At 41.5% G+C, this 12,303-nt stretch overlaps 1 protein-coding gene across 3 annotated transcripts in view; it reads left to right on the top strand.

The window, feature by feature from the left end:
• Phactr2 (phosphatase and actin regulator 2) overlaps nt 1–12,303 on the top strand; it is a 271,200-nt gene that overhangs the window by 86,114 nt on the left and 172,783 nt on the right. The gene's annotated exons all lie outside the window — the stretch shown is intronic.

Here is a 12,303-nt window from a genome sequence, read left to right as displayed (position 1 = left end):
CGCTGTGTAGTAACATAAGAACTGTTTGATGTGATGCTTTTAACCTCCTATTAGAAACCAATGTCAAAAGTGTTGCTGTATGTTCTGATATTTTAATCCGAGGATACAGTCGTTGGTTATCAATCTTTTAAAACAGCATTTGTTCATATCGCCTTTACAGGAGAGCTGAACAAACAGAATGGGGAAGTATTTTAGAGAATTAATTCAAATCTTTACTTCTCAGGGAGAAGTTTTTATTCTTCTTGCCTCGCTGTAGGAACTTTTAGAAGCTACATACTGTGTGATAGCTCCCATTTTCTGACCCCCACCCCCAGCTGTCTCTGGGTTAGCTTCCCTCTGGAACTCAGGTCAGTCACCTAGTGCTCTGGCTGCAGAGTGGTGTCTGCAGCACCTGGAGCCCTGGGAGCTCTCCTGAGAGGATTCACTGTTTATGATCTATCCTATGCCCCAAGACCACTCCCCCCGTTTGGTAAAGGAGTTTGTTAGGAAATCGGTCAGTTTCAGTCATCTGTGTAGGTAGCCTAGGCATGCAGGGGTTTTGAAGGCAGCGTATTCTGTGGTCTTTGATAGAACAACTGGCCAGGCACAAAACACTCATTACAATCATTCCGGCTTGGACATTTTGAACAAACTTAAGTAAATTAGAGCAGCATACTATTAGGAATGAAAGCCCTAGGGGGAGCAGAAGAAATAAAGGTGTAAGAGGAGGTGTGTGCATGCGTGCGTCAGTGTGTGGTGTGTGTGGTGTGTGTATGTGTGTGTGTGTGTGTGTAGGTGGAGGAAGGCTGGATTCATGCATATACCTATAGCCCCACGCTGGCTAGAACACTATGCTGTAGAGTTTGGCATGAAATTTCCAAAGTCTGCTCTTCTATGACATGGCACATTCCAAAGATCAATCAGAGCTTCTCTAATTACAATAGAAAAGTGAGTAAAAACAAACAAACAAACAAACAAACAAGCCAGCATCCTTAATTTCGGCTCTTTTAAAACTCCAGCCACCCACAATTAAGTATACTGGCGTCCTGGCAGAATCATTACATTAATTCATTAAATGCCCCTCTTCACTGACTCAAATATTTATTTAAAGACCCCATTTAAGAAAAAATTCAAGGAATAGCATACTGGAGCAGCATTTTTGGAGGCTTCAAAATTGTGAAGGCCGATTATTTCTCTTTTAGCTAACTATAGCTCTGGGTGAATAAGTGTTTAGCAGTTGTATTTGTTTGCATAACTAAATGCCACTAACAAAATACCCATGCTCTTGACAAGTTTCGAGTGTAGTAATGTGCTCTGGAAAGTGACTCTTAAAACAGAAATTTCTTCATTATCTCCGGTTTTAGAAGCAGTCACCAATATAGGCAGGTATGCATGCCTTCCAACAGAATGACAGACTTTCAGTGGCATTATTTGGAAAGTTCAGAAATAATGTTTCCTCATAAGGCCATATAATTGACCATCAGTGAACACTTTGTGTAGTCATTTTTTGGATGATGTAAGCACCAGTCAAGCAGAGGAAAACATAAACATCAATTCCCTACATATACTCTGATAAACTGTATTTTCTGTAAGAAAAGCATTTAAGATGTGCTGGCAAGCAGCCAGCAACAAAACCAAAAAAACTCAAAACTGAGTATCTTTCCCATGATGCCAAGCGGCCCAGTTCACTTGGAGCATTGAAGCTTCTCCAGTTTCATTTAAATAAAACAATATTGTTGACTATTTGCATCTATCTCTAATCAGAAGTGGATTTCAGGGGTGGCTATCTGAACCCTGCTATTCGAAGCCGAACTCCATCATGACAGTGGGCCATCAGTTTCTTGCTGAAGGAGCTACAACCCTTCCAGCAAGTCCCCTTTCCCCATAGGGACTTGCATAATCCTTAGGCAGAAAGGCAACAATGGGGCTTGCACGAGCTAAATGCCTTCGATTCATTTCGATCAATCAGAACACCACATCAGAGATGTTTTCATGTGGTTTCTGTTGTTAAACAAGGAAAAGAGCCACCACAGGGGATTCTGTCCCTTTGGGTGAGGCTTGAGCTTCTCAGAGACTTTGCCTTTGGGATCCAGTCTTCCCTATAAAGCAGAGCTGACATTCCCACCGTCTCAGGGAAGGAGTCATTCCTTCCCCATTACTGCTGGCTTAGGTCTTCCTTTAAAAGCGTTTCCGGGAATAACAATAAATTATTTATCAAACTATGTATACAGACTATGTCAGGATACTCTCAGCAACCCACAATCTTTTTTTAAAATCCCTACAGCTATTTCTTCTCAGAAGTCTCCCCACCTCAGAGGGGTGGCCCTTTATTTACTAACCCATGGCCACACCTGTAGTCCAAGTCACTGTGCTGGTTCATTTCTGTCCCTCTGCCTCTTCTTGCCTCAGTTCCTCAGGCGGGTCTCATGAGTGAGACTTGAAAAGAGGTTGACTCATTGATGATGAGAACTGAATGGTGAATATCCCAAACAAGGTCACCCCACAGCCTACGGGACAAGGTCACTCCACAATCTGTGGGACAAGGTCACTCCACAGTCTACAGAACAATGTACAGTCTACAGAACAAGGAACAGTCTGTGGGGCAAGGTCATTCTACAGTCTATGGGACGAGGTCACTCCACAGTCTATGGGACGAGGTCACTCCACAGTCTATGGGACAAGGTCACTCCACAGCCTATGGTACAAGGTTACCCACAGACTACAGAACACGATCACCCACAGTCTGCTGGACAAGGTCACTCCACACCTTATGGGACAAGGTCACCCACAGTCTACAGGACAAGGTCACCCACGGTCTATAGGACAGAGGATTGTAAACTATTATTTCCTATTTTTTGGCTCATTTTCCTAGCTTGAAATCAACATACTTTGTTTTCCTCACATGGTATGGATTGTAAAAGGTGCTATGATTTAGACAGGAGGCAGTAGCCACTGAGAGCCTTTGGATTTTTGCCTTCTGTTTCGTGGCTCGAAGGAGGTTGACAACAGAGTGACCAAAAACTCCATGATGAAGGATTCTGTCACCTCAGGGACAATGAACAAGTGATAGAAACTTCATATGCTTCCATCCCCCATCCCTAAGAGATAATAATCCCTCTACCCATCTCATAAGATTGGAATGGAGAGAAAAAGATAATTCATGAAATGCTCCAGTGGCTGTCATGTGCTCTATAGAGTGTCATCGGAACACTGAAGCAGGCTGCCTTGCGAACAGTCTATCTTCTAGCAGTATGTGTTCGGCCAGTGAACAGTATGTGTTCTTATGGCTTAAGCAGAAATGCAAGTGACAGCGTGGAAAAGGAGCAAGGCGAGCAGTCAGGTGGCTGGCCCAGGAGTATAATTGGAAATTGATGTGGGTGGCTCAGTGGGGATGGAGTGGAAGGGCGCATTGGCTATGCCTCAGAGCCTGCTGAGTGTGCACGTAGGCAGAGCTTGCCTAGTCAAAGGAGACCTTTGGGGTTTCTAGTTTGAGAATCGAATAGTCTGACACTATGGAACACAGAATGAATTTTAAGGAAAAGGTGGCAAAACCTATTTTGGAACTGTTGAATTAAAAACACCTTCTGTGTTAGCCATAGAAGTTCAAAGTAAATGGAAAGTTTACACACACACACAAACACACGCACACATACACACACGCATACACAGAAGGGCGATTCCTTACTAACCATGGATTTGAGATAAAGCTGGGTAGTTGGTTTATTTAGATTTTCCACCTATTTAAATATGTATATCTTCAGCCCCGTGAACCTACAAACAGCTAATGTCCCTTCCCTGCTCCCCTCCCCCACCAGCCTGTGGCAGATCTCATAGGAGGCTCTAGAGTGATGGGACTTTCAAAAGCTTCATCTTTTCAATGCAGATGGAAAAAGGACCAGACCCAGGGTGGGAAAATTCCCCTAGGCACTAAATAATTTGTATAAAGGCCAGGCTGCTCTATAAGAAGATGTAAACACAAAGGCGTTTTATTTTAAGCAGGTTTAAAACTTAAATTTTGAAACAGGAGAACTGACTTTTAGAAGACTCTCATACCAAAGTGTCTGAATTATCAAAGGCACTGTTTCAGAAGATGGGTGGCTGGAGGGGCAAATGCCCCCATGAGAGTTTACGTGTTTTCAAAGAGACTGCTTCTGCGAGAGTTCACTTTGTTTGCAGACTTTATTTGGCATAATGTTCACCTTCTTTCTCTGATCTGCTAGTGGAGTTGTGTTGTTGTGCTGCTATCTATAATTTTGATAGCCACGATGCTTTGTAGAGATGCTGCATACATGCTTACAACATATGTATTTAATATATAGATGTATATCATACACACATATGTACATACTTTTCATATGTGCCCACATGTGCACTCTTGGCTGGGAGGTTATCAGTCCTGATGTAAGGGACTGTAATAGTTACAGTAATCCTAATAAACCATACAAACATAATACAGATTTCTTTGTAATTAAAAAAGAAATGTATTTTTGTTCTCTAAAAGCCTCCTTATATTTATTACTGATCACATTACTCTCCTTCGTGCTCTGTGTCTCCGGGGTGAGGACCACACTCGGGAACCTGTGCTTACAAGTCTAACACGCCCTCACTGACCTCAGTTCTCAACACATTATTGTACGTTGTAGTTGCAGTGAAGCAGATATTTACCGGTATAATTTATCATAAAGACCACTGTGTTATTTCAGCGTTTTATAATTCTTCAAATGAGTGTTTTTAAGAACACCCAGGATTCGTGTAAGAATCCTTTTCTAAGGAAAACTAATGAGTACCTGATAGACCTACTTCTGAGGGCATTTGGTTGCTGGATGCTTACATTATTGTAGAAATCAGTGCTCTTTAAAAAGAAGACTTCAAAAAGTGAAAACAGGCTTGTGTTTCAATGCTAAGTGTGCTGAGGATGACGCTGGTTTTCTTCTTAATTGTTCTTCCTAGTTTTTGTTTTAATTGTGGAGTGACTTTGACCTCCTGAGAAAAGATTGGTAAGCTTGGCTAAGTGTGCACAGCAGCAGACGAAACATTTCAAAAAGAAGTCTTCTTTTTGTTTTCATGCCATTGGAATTTGTTTTTAATGATTTTTTTCCCTTGTATTGCAAACACTCATCTTTACAACAGCAAAATATGCTGCAAATTTTCTATATCCACAGACAAAGTAGGAAGGCTTGTCAAATGGTTTCAGTCAAAAGGAACACTTGGAAAAGTTATGGAAAGAAAACCAACAAGAAGGCATTTGGGTGGCGAAGAAGGGAAACAACATGGATAATACACCATTTTATACTATTTCCGTGAGTCGCTAATTGCTTCCACGAGATATGCACACTGAGAATTTAATGTTCAGGCAAGTAGGAGAACTGCTGAGTTTAACGGTATCACTCAAGGCATTAGCATGCTCCCAGGATTACGATATACTTTCTTGCCCGCATTAATTGATATTTGTTGGAAATTCCGAAGATGAACTACCAGTGACATCAACCACAGAGTTTTCCACGAAGTACCTAGCTATTTGAGGTAGGTTTGCAAATTTGGAAATCACTGTTCAAATCTCTCCGCTCTCATGTTTGTTCTCCACTTTCACTCTAGGCTTCTTCTCCTGAATTCTTTCTGACTCTCAGTTTTCTGAAATAAGTAGTCATTTTTAGTGCCTACAAAACCATTCGTGTCCATAAATACCAATGCTTGATTAGGTAGAGATGAAATGACTGTGTCATCTATGGTCAAGGTTTGCTTCTTCTTCCTTGTTGTTGGCCTTTGGGGGCGGCCATACCAGTGATGCTTATCGTCACTTTCTGATGACGTAAGGGGAGAGAGGCAGCCAGGACTTCAACGTGCTTCGGACCAGAGTGGAAGTTAATTGCAAACATGGACCTTGGAATGAAGCACATCTTTTATTTATCCAAACATAACATTTAAAACAAAGCATTAAACATTGATGAGAAGAAACTTTGTATGTCAAAGGCAATTTCAGAGTTCTATTTTTATACTTCAGGTACCAAGAGTGTAGCAAAAACAAAGGGCAACCGTAGTCAACTAAACGTTGTACATCTTGAAAGGAAGAAAACAGAGATTTTGTGACTGCTTCTTCTTCTCTCCATGCCAAGTTCAATATCTTACAAATATTAATATTTGCAGTCAACCTATTAGTAAATATTATTGCCTCTGAGTTACATCTGATTAAGCTGGAGTAAGAGATCACCCACTAAGTGTACGGTTTTTAAGCAAATCCAACTCTTTGACAACAGTCAAGTTCAGCTCAGCATTTTCCTGTTGTCAAATAGCTTTTAAAACAATGAACCTGGGCCTTTATATCTTCTACGACACTACATACAAAGCCTGGACTAATGTTAATGTATAGTATCTGGTGCTTTTAAGATTTAAGTCAAATACGTCATTTAATGAATTTGGAACAATTTTTCCAAAAGGGAATTCATTTTAAAATACCTGACGCAGAACAGAGATCAGTGCGTATAAGAACTAAGCATAAGCCAAGACAAAAGGATTATGAGTTTGAGGATAGCCTAATCTACATGACTGGATGCTGTCTCCACAAAAGAAAAAAAATGTATAGCTACTCAATTCTTCCATTAGCATTCCCCATTCATGACAATTTATGAAACACAATGCATGTCGTAAACTTCACTAATGAGGTCTTGCACCATGGCCAAAAATTATTCACAATTTTCACTGAAGGGTTTAATAGTGTTAAGGTCATTAATATGAATTATTTTTATAAAGGGACATGAATAACTTTAATGATAGAAGTATATATATATATATATATATATATATATATATATATATATATATATACCCTTTTGTAAAGTGTCTCTCTTGTCTTCTGGAGAATCAAGGCCACACATATCTGACAGGGTTTCAATGCCTTTATATGGTTAGACGAGGGTCAGACCCAGGCAGGTTTTCCCTCTGCTTCACATAAAGCATCTGCAAAATTACTTTTTCAGGTAGCTCTTTTCCCTCTTTCAGACAGTCAGTTCTACTGTATGAAGCTACCCAACAGCGCAACACTACACTTGTAAGTTTCCTCACATAGAGCCCTTTGCTCAAAATATTTAACTTTCTAATTACGTCTAGTGACTAAAATGAAATCTCATGACTGGACTTTAGAGTCATGATTTCCATTCTTAGGCCTGAATCATTCAGTCTCAGCAGTTTTTACACCCTAATAGGTGTGAAGTTCAAATCCTGCCATTCGTTGCTATTAGTAACTGCCTGTGCTTGGGTTTCTCACCATGTCTTGTCAGTGTTCCTGTGTCTCCTGCTTCCACCGTCTGTTCTATTCTCTGTTTTGTACATGTTAAAAAAAAAAAGTGTGTGCCACTGACTTGGATCTTGTATTCCTCCCATGCCATCCGTCATTCCTGTACCCATATATCCAGAAAGCATTTTCTGGAGCCCACTGTGTGCCAGATAATATGCTAATCAGCATGGGCACAGCAAATGACACAGATTTCCTTCCTGAACCTTCTTTCTGGCAGAAAAAGTAAAGAGTAATTGTAGACAAATGTGCCAGAGTTCCATGTTGTGAAGTTCATTAAGAGATACACATTGGGCATCCTTTGAAATGCTTAGAGTGAGACATATCCACAATTTTGGATTTTCTTTTCCCGATTTTGAAATATTTGCATGTATGTAGTGTGATACTCTGGGAAAGAGTTCCAAGTCTCAACCTAGCATTGGTTTATGTGTTCTCCCTGGGCACCAAGCCTCCAAAATATTGTTGGGAAGCAGAAAAAGCCTTAAAAGGTAGAGTCCAATAGAAGATATTTATGTGAGTAAGGCCATGTTTTTAAAGGGGAAATGTGGGCTCTCATGTTTTCCCTTTTTCTTCTGTGCTCCTTGGGCACCAGGTGAAGATTTTAACTGCACTGGATCTTCCTGACATGACACACTGTGCTAACACAAGTTCAGAGCCATAAGGCCCACTGATCATGGACTCAAACCTCCCAAACTGTGATCCAAAATCAACTTTTTCTCTTTATAGCTTGATTGCCTTGGGCATTTATTATAGTGACTGAAAGTTGATCAACATACACAGTTTGAGGATGACTTTATATTTTGACTGCAGTTCATCCCATGAGGTCAAGCCTAGCATTCCCACATGTACCATCATATTGCTGCTCAATGAGTTTTGAATTTTGAGTTATTTTAATTTCAAATTTTCTAGTTAGGTGTGTCCAATACACACTTAGAGAGAGAATGGATTCAGTTGAGTATTAGTCTGTATAGGGCCACCAGGGAAAGCACCTGAGAGGTACTCATACGAGCTAGTATCACAAATTCCTCAGGAGCTAACTGATTGGCGTGTTTGGACAATCAAAATTTAGGCCAGTCTTGGGGACTGATGAGAGTCATAAGGAAGGAACTCAGCTGAAGCTGAGCTACTTCAGGAGAATTAGAAAGAGCCAGCAGGTTGGGTCTCTGTCCTGCCAGCTCTCACGTGCCTTTGAAAGGTTCTAGGTCAAGACATGATGTGACTGTACTTGATGAATTCAAGGCATGTCAATACTTGGAAGAGCAGTAACTGGAGCTCTGAAGATGAAATCCACACAGTCAGTTCTTGAGGGAGAGTAATAGGAGGCAGAGACTGTTGCCTCAACCCCCCAGTCCTGCTTCTAACATCTTCCCACTAACCTCCAAGTCCCGGGGTTTCTCAGAGCATGTGTGGAATTCAGGAGCATGCACTCCACTTACTAGCAACATTCTGTTTGAGCCTTCTTCCAAACAAGACTGCAAAGTCTGAAGGGCAGATGGCACCTTTTAGACATCTTTTGTGTCTTTCAAAGAGTCAGAAGGGTTGTTCTGAACACTAGCTATCTGTAAGAAATGCTTGTAAATGTTTTCTGAAATGCCAACCTCTGTGTTCCATGCTGGACAAATGCCATCATATTCTGAAAGGTGGGAGAGAGTTCAAAATGTCAGGTTTTGTAGATGAACTGTGCATATGATTATAACAGAGCAACCAGTGTGCGAGCCATCACTGTAGTGTGTTCTCCTTTCTCCTTCTCTCCCTTCCTCTCCCCCATCTCTAGGCTTCCTGTCCCTCTTCTATTCTTCCTCCCTCCCCCTTTCTCACTGCTTCCCTCTCTCCCTACTTGTTTTCTGTGTGTCCCTCTTCTCACCAATAAACAGACAGTCTAACAGAGAATTTGTGCTTAGGACTTAGCCACTTCGTGATGAACCATGAGACTGGGACTGAAAGAAACCTTCAAGGAAGTGACAATGGTAGAAGAAGAATTGTTTCTAGGTGACAAATAGACCTCGTGAAAGACAGGTGATATAGAGAGCCTGGGTCACCAGCTTCCTGCACCTCTCGTCTTTCTTGTCTTTCAGGCAAGTTAAATGTTAAGAGTGAACACCGTAGTAGAAACAATTGCCAGTGAGTTGTTCCGTGGGCGTTCTAACTGAGATGCTAAACACCATGTTTCAAGTGGAAAGTTAAAGAAGAGATGCATTAGACACCCCCCACAGCCACCCAGAAGTCCTTCTATGATTGGTCATCATTAACTGAGTCTGTACTGAGTGGGTGGTTGGAGCCAGTTAGAAACTGAGGCTGCATTTCCTGTTTCTTGTAGCTGTGTGACTTACTGTGTTCTGCCTCTTCCTGACAAACACACAGGTCCTGCCCTACCTTATGTATCGGCGAGTGACACACATAGCACACGCGCACATGTACACGTACCCTAGAATAAATTTCAGATCAACTTGAACCAATCTTATAGTATAGGGTGGAGGATACTGGTATGTTGGTTGATAAGTGGTGCTTTTTCTTAATAACAAACTCAACATGTATCTTCTAGTGAGAACAATGCAATCAAAACAATCTTTTAAAGTCTGACTTAACAATTCCACATGCTTGAGAAAGTGCACATAGAAGGAGTTTTAACTCTAAATGTTTGGAGGAATGAAGCCTCTAGACTTGGGAGGAGTTTCAGGATTGGGCAGAGGAGGCCTCAGCCCGGACCATGCTTTCTTACACAGGGATAGATGCACTTTATACACGAAGTCTGGGTTCTACATTCCATCTCCTTCTTCTCACCCACACCTTCTGTGTCACACCCACACCTCCTGTGTCATGCCCACGCCTGGTGTCCCTACTTCCTCTAAACAGTGGAGTTCACCTGGACTGGCCATTCACAGCAGCACACACCAGTAATACCGTAAGTTATTGGGAAGGTTGAGGTACGAAGATTCCAAGTCTGAGGTCTGCTGGGGCTACATAGTGAGACCCTGCTATATAGTAAGCAAGTGATTTATTTTGTAGATGAGTTTGTACGCACCCGTGGCGAGACCCATAAAATGAAAACACTCCAACAGCATGGGTAGCTCCCACCTTCTGGGTTAGGATGCTTGGTTGTTGCTGGTGCAAAACAACACTGCTATCAGAACCATAAAGCTCATGTGTTTGTGCAAAACTGCTCAGATGGACCCTGCTAGAGGCCTGCAAGAAACTGTAAACATGAAGCAACTTTCACAAAACTGTTGCAGTGGAGTGGAACAAGAACTCACCGCAAGAATTCTGTATGCACTTGTTCCACTTCCTATGGAAAAATGCTCACTAGGTTCTGTCTCATTTACCAAGGCTTCTGGGAAACTCTAGCCACACAACTTGCCTTTAATTTATCACCTGCTAAGTTCTGATTCGCATTGCGTAGACTTGGGTGTTATTTTCTTAGTAATGGAAATTTGGCAGACATCCACGTCTAAAAAGCAGCTTCACGTGGGGACATTTTAAATCAAGGGACAAAAGGAAATATTGCTAGCCTCGACCTTTGAGAATGGTCACTGTGGCACACGAGGTGGCAATATCTTGGCTTTCCCTTGTGGAGCTTCATCCTTTCAAGGATTCGTTGTGCTCACCCATGGTCCTGTGAACAGACATCAAGGTGGATGAGTCAATCTATTTGCTTAAACTGTAAGCATCTCACAGCACTCATTAACCTATGGGTCACTTTTTTAAAATTAAGGAAGTTCAAAGAAATGTGTTTAAATAGCCCAACTGTCACAATGTTTGAAAGAAGCCAGATAGTTGAAAATTAGAGCCAACTTTGTCTTTCAAATGCAGGCTCTGGGGAAACCAGGAGTCCTGGAGCATACATTTAGAACATGCATCACCTCTAGCCTCTAAATTTCCTGGCTTATGTCAGTTTTTGTCATTAGCCCTAACTCTTTGTAAACAAAATAAAAAATGTCCCTTACACTAACAGATGTGAGCTTTGTCTCTCCCAGGCTCAGGAGAGGTTTCTAGGGAACATCAAAACTATAACATCTCCTAATGTAGTTTTGTGTGTCTGGGTTATTTTAAAACGAAATCGAGTTCCCCCCATCCATGTTTTAATGGAAAGCTGGAAATAATGAAGATTTTTCTTAAACGCTCCACATGCTTCAGCAAAATACCCCTTTCATCTTTGAAAATGATTACAAATATAGCTCCCTTCTCACAGCGCGACAGAAAAATCATGTAAACACCTCAACGCTTTGGTTCTGCTCAAGCAAATATGAAATTAAGGCAGAGAACTCCCCCCACCCCGAAGCAGCCTCATGCTCAGCTTAACTGCACATGAAAAACGCAACAATGACATGTAAACTCCATGTCCAGTTCAGCATGTGACCATCTGCCAACCCACAAGGCAGAGCTATGCCCAGCCAGACTCCCACTAACTGTTATACAAAAGAAAACCCAAACACGATTTACCCTTTGGGTTGCAGGCAGTATGTTCTGTTGTGGTGGTTGCTGTTGTTGTTTCTTAAGGGAGATTTATTTGCATTTGTCCTAGCCAGAAAGATTGTCTCAGTAGAGGACAGGCAAATGGCTTTGGTCATCATGACTGCAAAATGCAACAATTGTAATCTATGATCTTGAGGTCTAAAGAAGGATCTGCAGTCAGGTAAGCAGGGATTGGAGAGTGTCTGTGGTTCATTAATTAGAGGACCACACATGTGAAGGGTATGCCTTTATACAACAGTTAGCTGGCTGATAAGGGACTAGTATTTACATAGGGAACGGTTAAGAGTTGAAAGGGCAGAGAAAGCCTTGTGGTTTCAGATGGGAATTGAGCCTAGAGATTCCAGGTACAGAGCAGCAATGAAGAAGTGGACAGATATTTAGACAGACTATAGGGAAAGGTGAAGTTCAATGCCACGGTTAGGACAAAGTCAGCAGAAAAGCTGGGGAAAATACCACTGTAGGATTTATTTTTAGTGGATTCCATTTGTCTAAGATGGCAACAAAGAAGACCTAGGAAACGGGGTTTCGAAATAGTTCAGCGGGTTAAAGTGTTTGATTAACAAATC

This window comes from Chionomys nivalis, chromosome 2 (assembly GCF_950005125.1).
Source record: "Chionomys nivalis chromosome 2, mChiNiv1.1, whole genome shotgun sequence".
NCBI lineage: Eukaryota > Metazoa > Chordata > Mammalia > Rodentia > Cricetidae > Chionomys > Chionomys nivalis.
This window is presented reverse-complemented; position numbering and strand designations above follow the sequence as displayed.